General features: G+C 47.3%; 1 protein-coding gene across 1 annotated transcript in view; it reads left to right on the forward strand.

The window, feature by feature from the left end:
• PIH1D2 (PIH1 domain containing 2) overlaps positions 1-16,574 on the forward strand; it is a 262,948-nt gene that overhangs the window by 192,085 nt on the left and 54,289 nt on the right. The gene's annotated exons all lie outside the window — the stretch shown is intronic.

The following is a 16,574-nucleotide window of genomic DNA, read 5'->3' on the forward strand; positions in this document are numbered from 1 at the left end:
GGGCTCAGCTCCTTCAATTATAAGTTCCCGATCGAGGTCCTCCTCTGCTGCCTCGTCTCTCCCTGGTATGCCAACAATGCGGAAGTCCTTGAAATACTTGTGTTCCCCACCGCCGGCATTACACTGCACAAAAATGTCAATGCATCACGGGTTCTGCCAGAAATCATACGCTTCACATGGGATGTACATCGTACATGAGGAGAAGAACCATGTGAGGCCCCCATGAGAACCATTCACAAAGCTACAGCTTGAAAGCCATTAACAAGTCCCCCCTGTCATCATCTAATTATTTTGAAGCGTGAATATCATATTGAAGCACCAGCAACCGCCGCGGTCGTTTCTGGACACAAGAGAAAAAGGACCACACCCCTTGAGTTCATAAGGCATCATCACCCGTGAGAATTCCCTCACCTCAAATGTGAATGACCAGGTCCTGGTCCTGAGGAGAACCCTGAAATCAAATAGGGTTCTGAAATGTGTCGACCCCACCCAGCCAGCAATAATCACCACCAATCAACCGACCCATACCGAGTACAAACAGGACATTTAGGCCTGGTGTAACTGTTTAACTGCGTCGCTGGTTATGGCAGGTGTATGTAGTGAAACACATAACTGAATTGTACCGCCATTGTTCTTTATGTTAAAATAAGGACTGGTCTATTGTTTTGTCATGTTTGGCCATTTCCTAAGTATTTGTTATATGTCCAAAGTACTGTTACCATTGTGTTGTTGATATATGTTTGTACTAATTGTTCTTCTTTAAGACATGAAAGAAATATCCATCTTGTTTGTTCCACAAATAAATGAACAAATAACAAGTGTAATGAAACCAATATAACTACTTGAGAATCTAAGGTGGTTATTTATGAATGTATTTATTCCAAAATGTACGTCCAGACCTTTTTCTTGTTTCCAACTTTCTAAAAAGTGGCATTTTTAAAATTGAGGATTGAAATATGAATTTACCATTCAAGATGGTTTTAAATTACTCTGATACCATTCATGACTTTCCTACCTGCTCCCAATCAAAAATTAACACTTATTAAATGTAATAAGGTACCCAATGGTATGCTATGAAAGAGGCAGGCCTTGCAACAGTGACTACCAGGACATGTCAGATTAAAAACTACATGTCCAACTTTTTAAAGTAAACTGCACCTTGCCCTATGTGCTTTTGAGGGCCTACCCTTTAGGTGACTTATATGTACTCAACAGATTGGTTTATGCTTGGTAAAAGGTTTATTTTGACATGTGGAAATGGCAGTTTACAATTGCACCCACAAGCTGCAGTGGCAGACCAGGGACAGGTTAAAAAAAGTCTACTTAAGTGGGTGGCTCAAAAAGTGCTGTAGGGACACTAATAGCATTTAATTTACAGGCTGTGGGTGTACATGCAATATCACTTTACTAGGTACTTGCAAATAAATTAAATGTGACAATGGGGTCTGTAGCCCAATTTTATCATGTTTTAGGGAATGGGAACAAGCACTTTAGCACTGGTTAGCAGTCCTAAGGCCAACAAAAGCAAATTCATAAATATAGTGGGGGTGAAGGCAATAAGCTTTGGGGATGATCACCCTAAGGCTGACTGGTCTAACAAGCATTGACTTGTAACACACTCCATAATATTTTTCTCCTGGTGATGTTTAAAGCATGCACAACCCTGCAATACACACAGGACTCGACAAATCCACTCGCCCGCTCGCATTTGCGAGTGAGAATGGATGAGGACGAGCTATTTTTAGGTCCTACTCGCCCTTTCTGGCGAGTAGAAAATCAAACTAACTTTTGTCCTATGTCTTTGAAAACAGAGCAAAAGTGACAAGATAACACGATTTGAAGGCATTTTTATTGCTCACAAAGGGATTGAGCAATAAAGATGCCTTTAAATCTTGTTATCTTGTCACTTTTGCTCCGTTTTCAGAGACGGAGGTCAAGTGGGTTGCAGTCAGGTCGAGGGGATTTTCCATGGCACCAGACCTTCAGGACTAGTACCATTTTTCGGATTTGTCGAGCCCTGACAGTATGAAAATGTCCTCTGTGATGAATAGGCACACGCTCATATTACTAACAAACACCTTGATGTGGCCCTCAATGTGATGTATCAAAGAACAAAATCTTGTAGCATGCCATATTATCTGTTTCTCAGTGTGAATGGTAAAACCACATGCAATTGTAATATACTAGTGATATAGTCCTTATTGAATAGAAAAGAAATTCATGCTTGATAGCAGTAGCATTGATAACAGCACAAATTTGCATCAGACCTAATGGTGAGGTAATTGTTATGAGAATAGGGTCAGATGTTTAACACACAATATCATATGGTCCTTGTTGTGATGGATAACAGATCACACTTTTTTGACACACACTAAGATATGATCCATATGATGGCAATAGAAGCACAGACATATCAGGCACCTAAACATGTGTAAAACTCATAGCTACTGAAAGACAAACACCTATGTATCCCCATTTTAAAGATCAAAATAGGTTCAGCTCTACTCTTGCCTTTCAGGTCTTATCTGAGCGACCTCAAGTTCTTATGTTGAAGTTGACGTTTAACCAGATTTTCACAATTTATGGACAGAATTTACTTACAAATTGTCAAATGCCATAATTAGAGTTGGACGAATGGAATACACCTTCACAAACAAGATGGAGATCCCGTCTGCAGTTTTACAAGTGCTACAATGCTTAATCCGGGCCCTACATTTTTTACTACTTTAAGAAAATAGCACATGTGGCTGGAAACTGAAAAGCAGCTCTTCACTTCGCAAATGTTCAAAATACCAACTGAATTGAGGATGCAGAACTACACAAATTCAAAGGGAAACACAGTGAAAAGATGGATATTTAGCAGTTAGGAACTATTTTTTAAAGGTATTGTCTAAATAATACACTATTTTAAATCCAGTATGGTCAGTTAAATATTCGCTGGATGAAATAAGAAAGCAGTGTTTGCTAAATGCATATGTATTCTGTAATAAATTGTCAGTCACATACGAAAGGGATCCAAATAAAGACTGTTTTTTTGACAAATATATACTATACCAAATAAGAAGACACTATATGTAAAATATAATCTGGTTCTCATAAACAGACTTGTAAAAAAACGCACACCGGTCCTCGTAAAGCTGTTTGCTGTCTTTATGTAGTGTGTAAAAATGGTCTTCATAACTCTTGGATACGGGACATGTGCGGTCCTCATAAGGGGGTTATGTCAGAAAGTCTCAAAACTATTCCCATAATCGTTTTTTGAAAATCTGATATAACTTTCATACTGTCATTAAAGTATAAACATAAAATGTATGATCATTTTGATTCTCTGATGATCAGAAAGGGTGGCCCTCATAATGTAGGTTTTTTTCACTGGTCTTCATAGAGTGATATAAACGTGTGTGTGTGTGTGTGTGTGTGTGTGTGTGTGTGTGTGTGTGTGTGTGTGTGTGTGTGTGTGTGTGTGTGTGTGTGTGTGTGTGTGTGTGTGTGTGTGTGTGTGTGTGTGTGTGTGTGTGTGTGTGTGTGTGTGTGTGTGTGTGTGTGTGTGTGTGTGTGTGTGTGTGTGTGTGTGTGTGTGTGTGTGTGTGTGTGTGTGTGTGTGTGTGTGTGTGTGTGTGTGTGTGTGTGTGTGTGTGTGTGTGTGTGTGTGTGTGTGTGTGTGTGTGTGTGTGTGTGTGTGTGTGTGTGTGTGTGTGTGTGTGTGTGTGTGTGTGTGTGTGTGTGTGTGTGTGTGTGTGTGTGTGTGTGTGTGTGTATATGTATATATATATATATATATATATATATATATATATATATATATATATATATATATATATATATATATATATATATATATATATATGTGTTTCCAAAGCTCGCGCTGTCGTCGGGGGCCCCCGACCCTGCAGGCTAGGCTCAGTGGGAGACAGCAATTCCCACCAATTAATTCCAAGAAACAAAGCGCCAAGCCCCGGTTCTGGAAAAACAGCATTTATTTCAATTGCGCAGACACAGACAAGGCGTGATGAACCTGAGGCGTTTCAGCAAACTGCTTTTATCAAAGGTTTTCTCATCACGGTTTTCTAGCCCCACAGAGGGTCGGGGGCCCCCGACGACAGCGCGAGCTTTGGAAACTTTAATTAGGGGGGCATGACCCGCTCGCCACATGCAAGCCTTCGGAATTACCGGCGATTTTTGCATTTTGGAATTGAGAAAGGGAGCTGGAGGGGAGCCGAAAGAGGTTGCTCCCCCCTTTGGCAGGTTCTGGACAGCGGCGCATTATGGACACTGTGGGGCTACTTACAAGAGAATACTTCGTGCACCAGCTTAGTCTCACTGGCCAAACTTACCTGCTGATATCATTCCTGAGCTGGCGGTATGAATTATATCTTTGTACTATACTGACATTTACCGTGGTTCAACATTGGATTATGGGAAATGAAGTTTGGCGGCAGTGAGGCACACATCATCATTAACACCACCTGGGACACTGCACTCACGTGATGAGAAAACCTTTGATAAAAGCAGTTTGCTGAAACGCGTCAGGTTCATCACGCCTTGTCTGTGCCTGCGCAATTGAAATAAATGCTGCTTTTCCAGAACCGGGGCATGGCGCTTTGTTTCTTGGAATTAATTGGTGGGAATTGCTGTCTCCCACTGAGCCTAGCCCGCCCTGCAGGGTCGGGGGCCCCCGACGACAGCGCGAGCTTTGGAAACTTTAATTAGGGGGGCATGACCCGCTCGCCACATGCAAGCCTTCGGAATTACCGGCGATTTTTGCATTTTGGAATTGAGAAAGGGAGCTGGAGGGGAGCCGAAAGAGGTTGCTCCCCCCTTTGGCAGGTTCTGGACAGCGGCGCATTATGGACACTGTGGGGCTACTTACAAGAGAATACTTCGTGCACCAGCTTAGTCTCACTGGCCAAACTTACCTGCTGATATCATTCCTGAGCTGGCGGTATGAATTATATCTTTGTACTATACTGACATTTACCGTGGTTCAACATTGGATTATGGGAAATGAAGTTTGGCGGCAGTGAGGCACACATCATCATTAACACCACCTGGGACACTGCACTCACGTGATGAGAAAACCTTTGATAAAAGCAGTTTGCTGAAACGCGTCAGGTTCATCACGCCTTGTCTGTGCCTGCGCAATTGAAATAAATGCTGCTTTTCCAGAACCTGGGCATGGCGCTTTGTTTCTTGGAATTAATTGGTGGGAATTGCTGTCTCCCACTGAGCCTAGCCCGCCCTGCAGGGTCGGGGGCCCCCGACGACAGCGCGAGCTTTGGAAACTTTAATTAGGGGGGCATGACCCGCTCGCCACATGCAAGCCTTCGGAATTACCGGCGATTTTTGCATTTTGGAATTGAGAAAGGGAGCTGGAGGGGAGCCGAAAGAGGTTGCTCCCCCCTTTGGCAGGTTCTGGACAGCGGCGCATTATGGACACTGTGGGGCTACTTACAAGAGAATACTTTGTGCACCAGCTTAGTCTCACTGGCCAAACTTACCTGCTGATATCATTCCTGAGCTGGCGGTATGAATTATATCTTTGTACTATACTGACATTTACCGTGGTTCAACATTGGATTATGGGAAATGAAGTTTGGCGGCAGTGAGGCACACATCATCATTAACACCACCTGGGACACTGCACTCACGTGATGAGAAAACCTTTGATAAAAGCAGTTTGCTGAAACGCGTCAGGTTCATCACGCCTTGTCTGTGCCTGCGCAATTGAAATAAATGCTGCTTTTCCAGAACCGGGGCATGGCGCTTTGTTTCTTGGAATTAATTGGTGGGAATTGCTGTCTCCCACTAACCCTAGCCCGCCCTGCAGGGTCGGGGGCCCCCGACGACAGCGCGAGCTTTGGAAACTTTAATTAGGGGGGCATGACCCGCTCGCCACATGCAAGCCTTCGGAATTACCGGCGATTTTTGCATTTTGGAATTGAGAAAGGGAGCTGGAGGGGAGCCGAAAGAGGTTGCTCCCCCCTTTGGCAGGTTCTGGACAGCGGCGCATTATGGACACTGTGGGGCTACTTACAAGAGAATACTTCGTGCACCAGCTTAGTCTCACTGGCCAAACTTACCTGCTGATATCATTCCTGAGCTGGCGGTATGAATTATATCTTTGTACTATACTGACATTTACCGTGGTTCAACATTGGATTATGGGAAATGAAGTTTGGCGGCAGTGAGGCACACATCATCATTAACACCACCTGGGACACTGCACTCACGTGATGAGAAAACCTTTGATAAAAGCAGTTTGCTGAAACGCGTCAGGTTCATCACGCCTTGTCTGTGCCTGCGCAATTGAAATAAATGCTGTTTTTCCAGAACCGGGGCTTGGCGCTTTGTTTCTTGGAATATATATATATATATATATATATATATATATATATATATATATATATATATATATATATATATATATATATATATATTATATATATATATATATATAATATGAGCAGCTACCTCCTCCAAAGAAAAAGGCCGTGACCCAAAGGGAGACAATCAGGAGCACTTTATTCAAACAGATGGCTTAGGCGAATGCATTTCGGCATTATCAGCCTTCCTCAGCGCCCCTCTCCAATTCTCCTAGCGCTGCGAAATGAGAACAGTCCTTCCCCTCTGTTGTTTTGACCTCTATGCTCCGCCCCCTTGATGTGGTCAGCATCCTCGTCCTGCCCTGCGTAGTGGAACTGCATATCCCACTATGCCCCAATGTTCAGCATAGTGGGACTGGATGCATACTGAATAGGGTGATATTTGCAGAGATAGTGTCCGTGGGAGGCACAGCTGTAGGATTTCGTTGGGAGGTAAGACATGTGAAACAACTCAGTGCCCCCTCGAGTCCCCCTTCTTTACCGCTGCTACCCTTCTGCTTGGAATCCTTCGCGGGGGTGAACACTGGCACCTGGTTACCCAAATAGAGGATAGAATATCCATCTGCCGCTGTCTCCGCCAAGCGTTGTGGTGGGTTTTGGAGCTTATTGCTACCGCAATTCAGGAAAAAATGCTCTGTCGAGCTTGCCAGATAGTCCAGACCAACTTTTTGCCGCGGGGGTACACGTAGATGCGCACTGGCTTAGCGCATAAATGTCTGAGCAGCTACCTCTTCCAAAGAAAAAGGCCGTGACCCAAAGGGAGACCATCAGGAGCACTTTATTGAAACAGATGGCTTAGGCGAAAGCATTTCGGCATTATCAGCCTTCCTCAGCGCCCCTCTCACACTTCTCCTAGCGCTGCGAAATGAGAACAGTCCTTCCCCTCTGTTGTTTTGACCTCTATGCTCCGCCCCCTTGATGTGGTCAGCATCCTCGTCCTGCCCCGCGTAGTGGAACTGCATATCCCACTATGCCCCAATGTTCAGCATAGTGGGACTGGATGCATACTGAATGGGGTGATATTTCCAGAGATAGTGTCCGTGGGAGGCACAGCTGTAGGATTTAGTTGGGAGGTAAGACAGGTGAAACAACTCCGTGCCCCCTCGAGTCCCCCTTCTTTACCGCTGCTACCCTTCTGCTCGGAATCCTTCGCGGGGGTGAACACAGGCACCTGGTTACCCAAATAGAGGATAGAATATCCATCTGCCGCTGTCTCCGCCAAGCGTTGTGGTGGGTTCTGGAGCTTATTGCTACCGCAATTCAGGAAAAAATGCTCAGTCGAGCTTGCCAGATAGCCCAGACCAACTTTTTGCAGCGGGGGTACACGTAGATGCGCACTGGCTTAGCGCATAAATGTCTGAGCAGTTACCTCCTCCAAAGAAAAAGGCCGTGACCCAAAGGGAGACAATCAGGAGCACTTTATTGAAACAGATGGCTTAGGCGAATGCATTTCGGCATTATCAGCCTTCCTCAGCGCCCCTCTCCAACTGCTCCTAGCGCTGCGAAATGAGAACAGTCCTTCCCCTCTGTTGTTTTGACCTCTATGCTCCGCCCCCTTGATGTGGTCAGCATCCTCGCCCAGCCCCGCGTAGTGGAACTCCATATCCCACAATGCCCCAATGTTCAGCATAGTGGGACTGGATGCATACTGAATGGGATGATATTTCCAGAGAGAGTGTCCGTGGGAGGCACAGCTGTAGGATTTCGTTGGGAGGTAAGACAGGTGAAACAACTCAGTGCCCCCTCGAGTCCCCCTTCTTTACCGCTGCTACCCTTCTGCTTGGAATCCTTCGCGGGGGTGAACACAGGAACCTGGTTACCCAAATAGAGGATAGAATATCCCCTGCCGCTGTCTCCGCCAAGCATCGTGGTGGGTTCTGGAGCTTATTGCTACCGCAATTCAGGAAAAAATGCTCAGTCGAGCTTGCCAGATAGTCCAGACCAACTTTTTGCCATGGGGGTACACGTAGAGGCACACTGGCTTAGTTCTTTTAATGCCAGAATATATTTATCACCTTTGTAGCTTTCTCATTAGTCATCCTTTTAAACTATTATTTATTGCCCTAAGTGGGCCCGGGAGCAAGGAGAGAGTCTCTTTTAGCCGCAATCCTTCAAACCGCATAACGGGTTCGGACCAGTTTCAACCCGCGGTCTCCTCCATGGCTGATGGATGTTGCTGCCTTTCCGCGGCAAGGCTTAGGGCAATAAATAATAGTTTAAAAGGATGACTAATGAGGAACCTACAAAGGTGATAAATATATTCTGGCATTAAAAGAACTAATTCTCCCACAATGCACCGTAAAGTAAAAAGAACTCACAAAGGGCGGTGACCTTAAAAGAATCAACATAAAAGAAGACCAGAACCCTCCTCATATTCACTTTCACTGATTGACCTCTGATGAAAGGCAGGAGCCTAGAAACGCGTCAGGTCTATAAAGAAACCGCAGAGCAAAAGTGCGAGTCTGCGCCAAGGATAAACCGAAAGGAGCTTTCCTTCAAGTGTGCGCCTTTCAAAGCTGAGGCATTTGTTTGATAAAATTACTACGCGGCAGCCTTGCCGCGGAAAGGCAGCAACATCCATCAGTCATGGAGGAGACCGCGGGTTGAAACTGGTCCGAACCCGTTATGCGGTTTGAAGGATTGCGGCTAAAAGAGACTCTCTCCTTGCTCCCGGGCCCACTTAGGGCAATAAATAATAGTTTAAAAGGATGACTAATGAGGAACCTACAAAGGTGATAAATATATTCTGGCATTAAAAGAACTAATTCTCCCACAATGCACCGTAAAGTAAAAGGAACTCACAAAGGGCGGTGACATTTAAAGAATCGACATAAAAGAAGACCAGAACCCTCCTCGTATTCATTTTCACTGATTGACCTCTGATGAAAGGCAGGAGCCTAGAAACGCGTCAGGTCTATAAAGAAACCGCAGAGCAAGAGTGCGAGTCTGCGCCAAGGATAAACCGTAAGGAGCTTTCCTTCAAGTGTGCGCCTTTCAAAGCTGAGGCATTTGTTTGATAAAATGACTACGCGGCAGCCTTGCCGCGGAAAGGCAGCAACATCCATCAGTCATGGAGGAGACCGCGGGTTGGAACTGGTCCGAACCCGTTATGCGGTTTGAAGGATAGCGGCTAAAAGAGACTCTCTCCTTGCTCCTGGGCCCACTTAGGGCAATAAATAATAGTTTAAAAGGATGACTAATGAGGAACCTACAAAGGTGATAAATGTATTCTGGCATTAAAAGAACTATTCTCCCACAATGCACCGTAAAGTAAAAAGAACTCACAAAGGGCGGTGACATTTAAAGAATCAACATAAAAGAAGACCAGAACCCTCCTCGTATTCATTTTCACTGATTGACCTCTGATGAAAGGCAGGAGCCTAGAAACGCGTCAGGTCTATAAAGAAACCGCAGAGCAAAAGTGCGAGTCTGCGCCAAGGATAAACCGTAAGGAGCTTTCCTTCAAGTGTGCGCCTTTCAAAGCTGAGGCATTTGTTTGATATATATATATATATATATATATATATATATATATATATATATATATATATATATATATATATATATATATATATATATACACCTCACTCTACTCTTCTCTTTCTTTCTTATCTACATCCTGTCTCTTTTTCTTGCTTTTCTATCAACTTCTCTGTTGCTTTTTCTGTCTTTCTTCTTTCATGCTCTCTTTTTTATCCAGTATTAGATGCCTGAATCATTCCCCGTCGTCGAGACGGGAGCCTCCGGTACATAAAAAAGTAATGTCCTATAGACATACATAGAGAAAATAGGCCTAAGGGTCTCCCCTTAGTAGCCTTTCTTTGTCCTTATGCAAAAAGGACTAAAATCTCACAGTCAGCCAATCAGCTCCGACCTCCCTCTAGAACCTTCCTGGGAGGAGCCTCAGTCCCTCAGATTTTCTACCGCACGTTGTGCTAGGGAGTCTCCAGCCTGAGCTCTTCTCAGGATTCCTTACAAATCATCTACTTTCCTTTGAAAGTGAATCTTCACTCTACAATCTTCAAGGATTACTTCAGTAACGTTTAAGGCAGTAAGTGTTTTCTTTCCACTGCTTTCTTCGATGTCCGAATCCCAGAAGAAAGCCCTTTTCAGGGCCTGCTCTTCATGTGGGAAGAAAAGGCTCCATGTGGATGATAAGCATACCTTATGCTTATATTGCCTTTATCCTGACCACGTCCCTGCAGACTGCAAAATATGTAGGTCTTTCCCTAAAAAGACCGTGAGAGACAGGGAAGGTCACCTTCTCATCTGGCTCGACAGGCTCAAGGACAGAGACACTCTGGAATCTTCCAAGGGTAGTGTCTCTAAGGTCTCAGAAGTCTCTCAAAAGAGGCCACGGGTAACTTCCCCTGGCCCCTCAGACACTCCTCCTAGGAAGACAGCCAAGAAGTCTTCAGAGGCAAGATCTACGACATCTTCTGTGTCTGTTAAGGATAATCAGACTTTTAAGAAGCCTGCTCAGTCATCTAGCAGACCTGCCCAGAGGACTACCTCAGTAACTACCACTGTGTCAACGACGTCAGCGTTGTCTCTTTCACCGTCGACGATGACATCTCCATCATCGTCATCGACAGGTAGACCTATTTCCTCTGTTTTACTGCTGAAATCGTCGACGACAAAGACCCTGTCGACGTCGAAGACTACGCCGTCGACGAAAACTACGCCGTCGACGACGGCATCCTCTTTAACGAACCTATTGTCGTCGACGACGACGTCGACGACGAACCCACCATCGACAGCCCCGACGACGAAGGCATCGACGGCGAAGACGTCGACGACGAAAACGTCGACGAGAACGACGTCGACGACGGGCTCGCCGTCGACGAGTGCACCGACGACGTCGCGGTCGTCGACGACCAAATTGCCGTCTACGGAGATTCCGTCGACGAGGACCCTACCGTCGACGAAGGACTCGTCGTCGTCGACGAAGTTAAAGACGCCGTCGACGGAGGACTCGTCGTCGTCGTCGACGAAGTTAAAGCTGCCGTCAACGGAGGACTCGTCGTCGATGAAGACGCTTTCAGAAACATGGAAGAAATCCAAGCTCGTGGAGGTGTCATCCCTCACGCTACCACCGTCTACGACGCCGTCGGCGGCTTCCACCTCCAGTCCTGCGTTGGGCAAGACTACCAAACCGCATATTACGCCGGAAACCACGTCTCCAAGCAAAGTGGAGATGCAGCCGCCTAACGAAATCTTCCAGAGTGAAGACTCAGAAGAGGATGACCACCTGGGCCCCGCTACTTCCATCTCGGAGCTGCTCTGGTGAACGACCTGAAATTCCTTGTACAGGATTACAAACAACGCTTCCCGGACGCTGACAGTAGAGATCAGTCGCCGATCGTTAATAAACCAGCGGCAGCCCCAAAACAGTCTCGACCTCCCCCTCAAGCCCACCATGAGAAGATCCAACCTCAGGAGGTAGTGTCATCAGACGAGGATGAGGAGGAGGAAGAATTGGAGGAAGGAGAGGTCCAGGAGGCCCACTCTACCCATGATGAGGAGGATAAGTATGTGGCGTCTTCACCAGCTTCGCCCCAACCGCGCCAAGCGGACTCGCCGCCGGTAGACATCGGCGGCTTCCATAAAATCGTTGAAAGAGCGGCAAAGAGATTCCATATGGCTATCGAATCCACAGAAACTGAATGCTTCCTGCACGATTTTAAGGAGCAGACTCAAAAGACGACTAAATCTATTCCAATAATAGAATTTCTGTGGGAACAAGGCAAGAAACTGATGCTGACACCCGCTTCTGTGTCTGCGGTTGTTCCGCGCCTGGACAAGAAATACAAAGCCCCACTGACTGCAGCGGCTTGCCTAAATGGGCACCCTAAACCTGATTCAGTGGTCACACAGGCGGCCCAGAAGCACTCCCGCAACCCTTCCTCCCCGCTGTCCGCTCCTCCGGACAAAGAAGGCAGGAAGCTGGACACAATCGGCAAACGGTTCACGGCGACTTCGGCCATGACCGTCAAGGTGGCCAACTCCATTGCCCCGTTGGGGCGTTATAATCGCCAACTCTGGGAAGACATAGCCCCATATTTGTCAGACCTGCCTGACACAGTCCAAGGTGAAGTCAAGGCTCTACTAGTGGAGGGTCAAACTTCAGCAGCCAAAATAATAGACTGTGCTATCGATGCGGCCATGACTGGCTTTCGTCAACTTGCTGGAGCTGCGGTCCTACGCCGTCAAGGATGGCTTAAGGCGACGTCGTTCCGCCAGGAGGTGCAATCCAAGGTCTTAGACATGCCCTTCGATGGCCAGCACCTTTTTGGGGACAAGATCGATGAGGCATTGCAAACCATAAAGAAGGACACGGATACGGCCAGGGCTCTGGGTACCTTACAGTCCCGGACCCAGTCCTTTCGAGGCAACAGATCCAGAGGACAGTCCTCGTATCGAGGTTCCTATCAGAATAGGTCCTCGTACTCCTATACTAACAAAGGTCAATACCAACACAAGCAACCTCAAGGCCGTCAATCGTCCTACGGACGATCGAACTTCAGAGACAAGAATGCGAAGAGGGGCACTGGCGGCCGCCAGTGACGGGCTGCTCCAGCCAGTCCAGACACCCTATCCCTCCTTACAACTTGGAGGAAAATTGACCCATTTCCTCAACAATTGGCAACTCATAACCACGGACCGGTGGGTTCTCCAAATTATACGTTTTGGCCATTCCCTCGAATTCACCACCATCCCTCCCAGAACTCCTCCACGCAGACGGGCGCACAAAAACTTACGCCTGCTTCTCCAGGAAATTTCTGTAATGCTGAAGAAAGGGGCTATCGAGCGCGTTCCGGCAACCCTGAAGGGGAAGGGCTTTTACTCCCACTTCTTTCTTGTACGCCAGAAAGAGGACAAGTGTCGGCCCATTCTGGACCTCCGAGCGCTCAACGTCTTCCTACGGAGCCAATCGTTCAGGATGGTGACGATTCAAGAAATACTAGGCATTCTAGAAAAAGGAGATTTCATGACATCCTTGGATCTCCAGGATGCCTACTACCACATCCCCATCCTCAAGTGTCACAGAAAATTCCTGAGGTTCGAGGTTGCAGGGCAACATTATCAATTCAAGGTACTACCGTTCGGCCTCAAATCCGCGCCGCGGATTTTCACGAAGTGCCTTGCACCGGTGGCAGCTTTCCTGCGTCAAATGGGTCACCAGGTCTTCCCCTACCTACACGACTGGCTGGTGAAAGCACCCTCGGCGAAAGACGCAGCCGAATCCTCCAGCGCCTGCACAAATCTTTTTCAGAGGCTGGGATTAACTCTCAATCTCAAGAAATCCTGTGTCATCCCTACGACAAAAATTACCTTCCTCGGAGCAACCTTGGACACAGAGTGCGCAAGAGCCTTCCCCTCGAAGGAAAGGACAGACAAGATATTGTCCCTGGCCACGGCCGTGGCGAACAGGACACAACTGAAGGTCCGGACCTATACATCCCTCCTGGGCATGATGTCCTCCTGTATACTCCTTGTCCCTCACTGCAGACTCAGAATGCGCCCGTTGCAGGAGGCGCTCGCGAGCCAATGGACTCAAAGTACTGGCTCTTTCGAGGACCCTGTCTGGATAACACCCTAAATGACCAAGAGTCTAACCTGGTGGAGGCGTCGCAAAAATCTGACCGTAGGACTGTCATTTCTCCTTCCGGCAACACCTCTGGTGATCACCACGGACGCTTCCCTGGAGGGATGGGGCGCTGTCCTTCAGGACCTTCGGATCAGCGGCAAATGGGACACTCAGGAAAAACAGCTTCATATAAATCTTTTGGAGCTGAGAGCCGTGTATCTGGCACTACAGGCCTTTCTACCACGCATCCGGCACTCCCCAGTGCTCGTCAAAACGGACAACACCACGACGATGCACTATCTCAACAAACAGGGAGGAACACGTTCGCTCTCTCTATCACGCGAATCGCAGAAGATCTGGAACTGGCTAGTGCTGCATGGAATCACACTCAAAGCCGACTATGTGCCAGGCAAGGACAATACCATCGCCGACGCCCTAAGCAGGCAACGATCACTCTCCCACGAGTGGGAACTGAGCGACAGCGCGCTGACTCACATCTTCTCTCAATGGGGAGTCCCAGGAATCGACCTGTTTGCCACCAAGGGGAACGCCAAATGCCCAAGCTACGCAAGCTGGCATCCCCAACAGGGATCACTGGGGAATGCCTTTTCCATCGGTTGGTTCAGCGTGTTTGCGTACGCTTTTCCTCCGTTTCCCATGATCCCGAGGCTCCTCAGGAAGATGAAGGCGGAGCCCTGTACCCTAATCCTGATTGCCCCGTCCTGGCCGAGACAACACTGGTTCTCGGATCTACTTCGGCTCTCTATCAAGACACCGATTCGTCTGCGACAACACCCGAACCTCCTGACGATGTCCAAGTGGCAGGTGCAACACCCGAACCTGCAATCGCTCAGGTTATCGGCCTGGCTCCTGAGCACAGAGAGTTCGGTGGCCTGAATATCCCGCAGGACTGCAGAGATATACTGGCAAAAGGGAGAGCAGACAGTACCAACAAAACCTACTCTCTCAAATGGAAAAGATTCTGCATTTGGTGTTCGGGCCAGGGCCTGCAACCACTGTACGTCACACCTGAACAGCTATTGCCATACCTACTGCACTTGGCACAATCAGGACTGGCACATGCATCCATAAAAGTCCACCTAGCAGCTATATCGAGGTTCACCAGAACTTTCACGGGACCTTCCCTGTGGTCCAGTAGACTGGTCAAACAATTCCTGAAGGGGCTTTATAGATCCTTTCCGAGGCCTCGGAAAGTCCCCCCGACGTGGCATCTGAACCTAGTTCTCAACCAACTTATGAGGCATCCCTTTGAACCCATTCATCGGGCATCCATCAAATACATCTCATGGAAAACTGCGCTCTTGCTCGCTTTAACATCGGCCAGGAGAGTGAGCGAACTTCAAGCTCTGTCCGTTCAGGATCCATACATGCAATTCAGACAGGACAGAGTGATGTTAAGACCGAACCCTAAGTTCATACCGAAAGTGCCTTCGGACTTTCATCTCAATGAACCAATAGTCCTTAGGTCTTTCTTTGCGAACCCTTCCACCGCAGCCGAAAGAGCACTCCATTCTTTAGATCTCAAGAGATGTCTAAAGTTCTATCTGGATAAAACCAAAGCCTTCAGAAAATCTTCACAACTATTCGTGGCATACAGCAATCCAAGAATGGGCCTGCCTCTCACGAAGCAAAGCATCTCGAGATGGATTTCCTCAGCGATTGCATTCTGTCATACCAAGGCCGGACGGCCTTTGACTGATCATGTCACTGCACATTCCACCAGGGCGATGTCCACCTCAGCAGCACTTTTCGCTGGAGTGCTGATCCTGGACATATGCAGAGCGGCGACCTGGAAGTCACCGCACACTTTCTCCAGACACTACTGCCTGGATATCGAACTTCAGAAGGATGCAGCAGTGGGCCAGGCGGTGCTACGCCATCTCTTTCAGTGAGGTGAGCCTTCCCTCATCCCGCCATCCAGGTATGCACATTCTCTGCTATTGTGATGCTCTGCTTATGCTGTCTTTTTACATGCTATAGGACAATGTGTGCATTGTCTAACATGCCTGCAGGACACCTTTCCATCACGAATGTGCATGTCTAATTGCTAGCTACTCTGATTCAGGCATGTGAATCTATGAAAGACACACCTAATACTGGATAAGAACTGCGTTACTTACCTGTAACAGCAGTTATCCAGTATTGGTGTCTTTCATAGATTCACATGCAACCCTCCCGCCTCCCCTGGGAAGTCTCACATCCCTCTCTAACAATATTACGCCTAACTAGCTGAGTGCGTACGAAAATCTGAGGGACTGAGGCTCCTCCCAGGAAGGTTCTAGAGGGAGGTCGGAGCTGATTGGCTGACTGTGAGAGTTTGGTCCTTTTTGCATAAGGACAAAGAAAGGCTACTAAGGGGAGACCCTTAGGCCTATTTTCTCTATGTATGTCTATAGGACATTACTTTTTTATGTACCGGAGGCTCCCGTCTCGACGACGGGGAATGATTCAGGCATGTGAATCTATGAAAGACACCAATACTGGATAACTGCTGTTACAGGTAAGTAACGCAGTTCATATTCACCCTTTCTTCCTACTCTTCCTCCATCTTTTGGCAGACTCTTCAACAAGGGTCCAGT

Source organism: Lissotriton helveticus, chromosome 3_1 (genome assembly GCF_964261635.1).
Source record: "Lissotriton helveticus chromosome 3_1, aLisHel1.1, whole genome shotgun sequence".
Classification (NCBI taxonomy): Eukaryota; Metazoa; Chordata; class Amphibia; order Caudata; family Salamandridae; genus Lissotriton; species Lissotriton helveticus.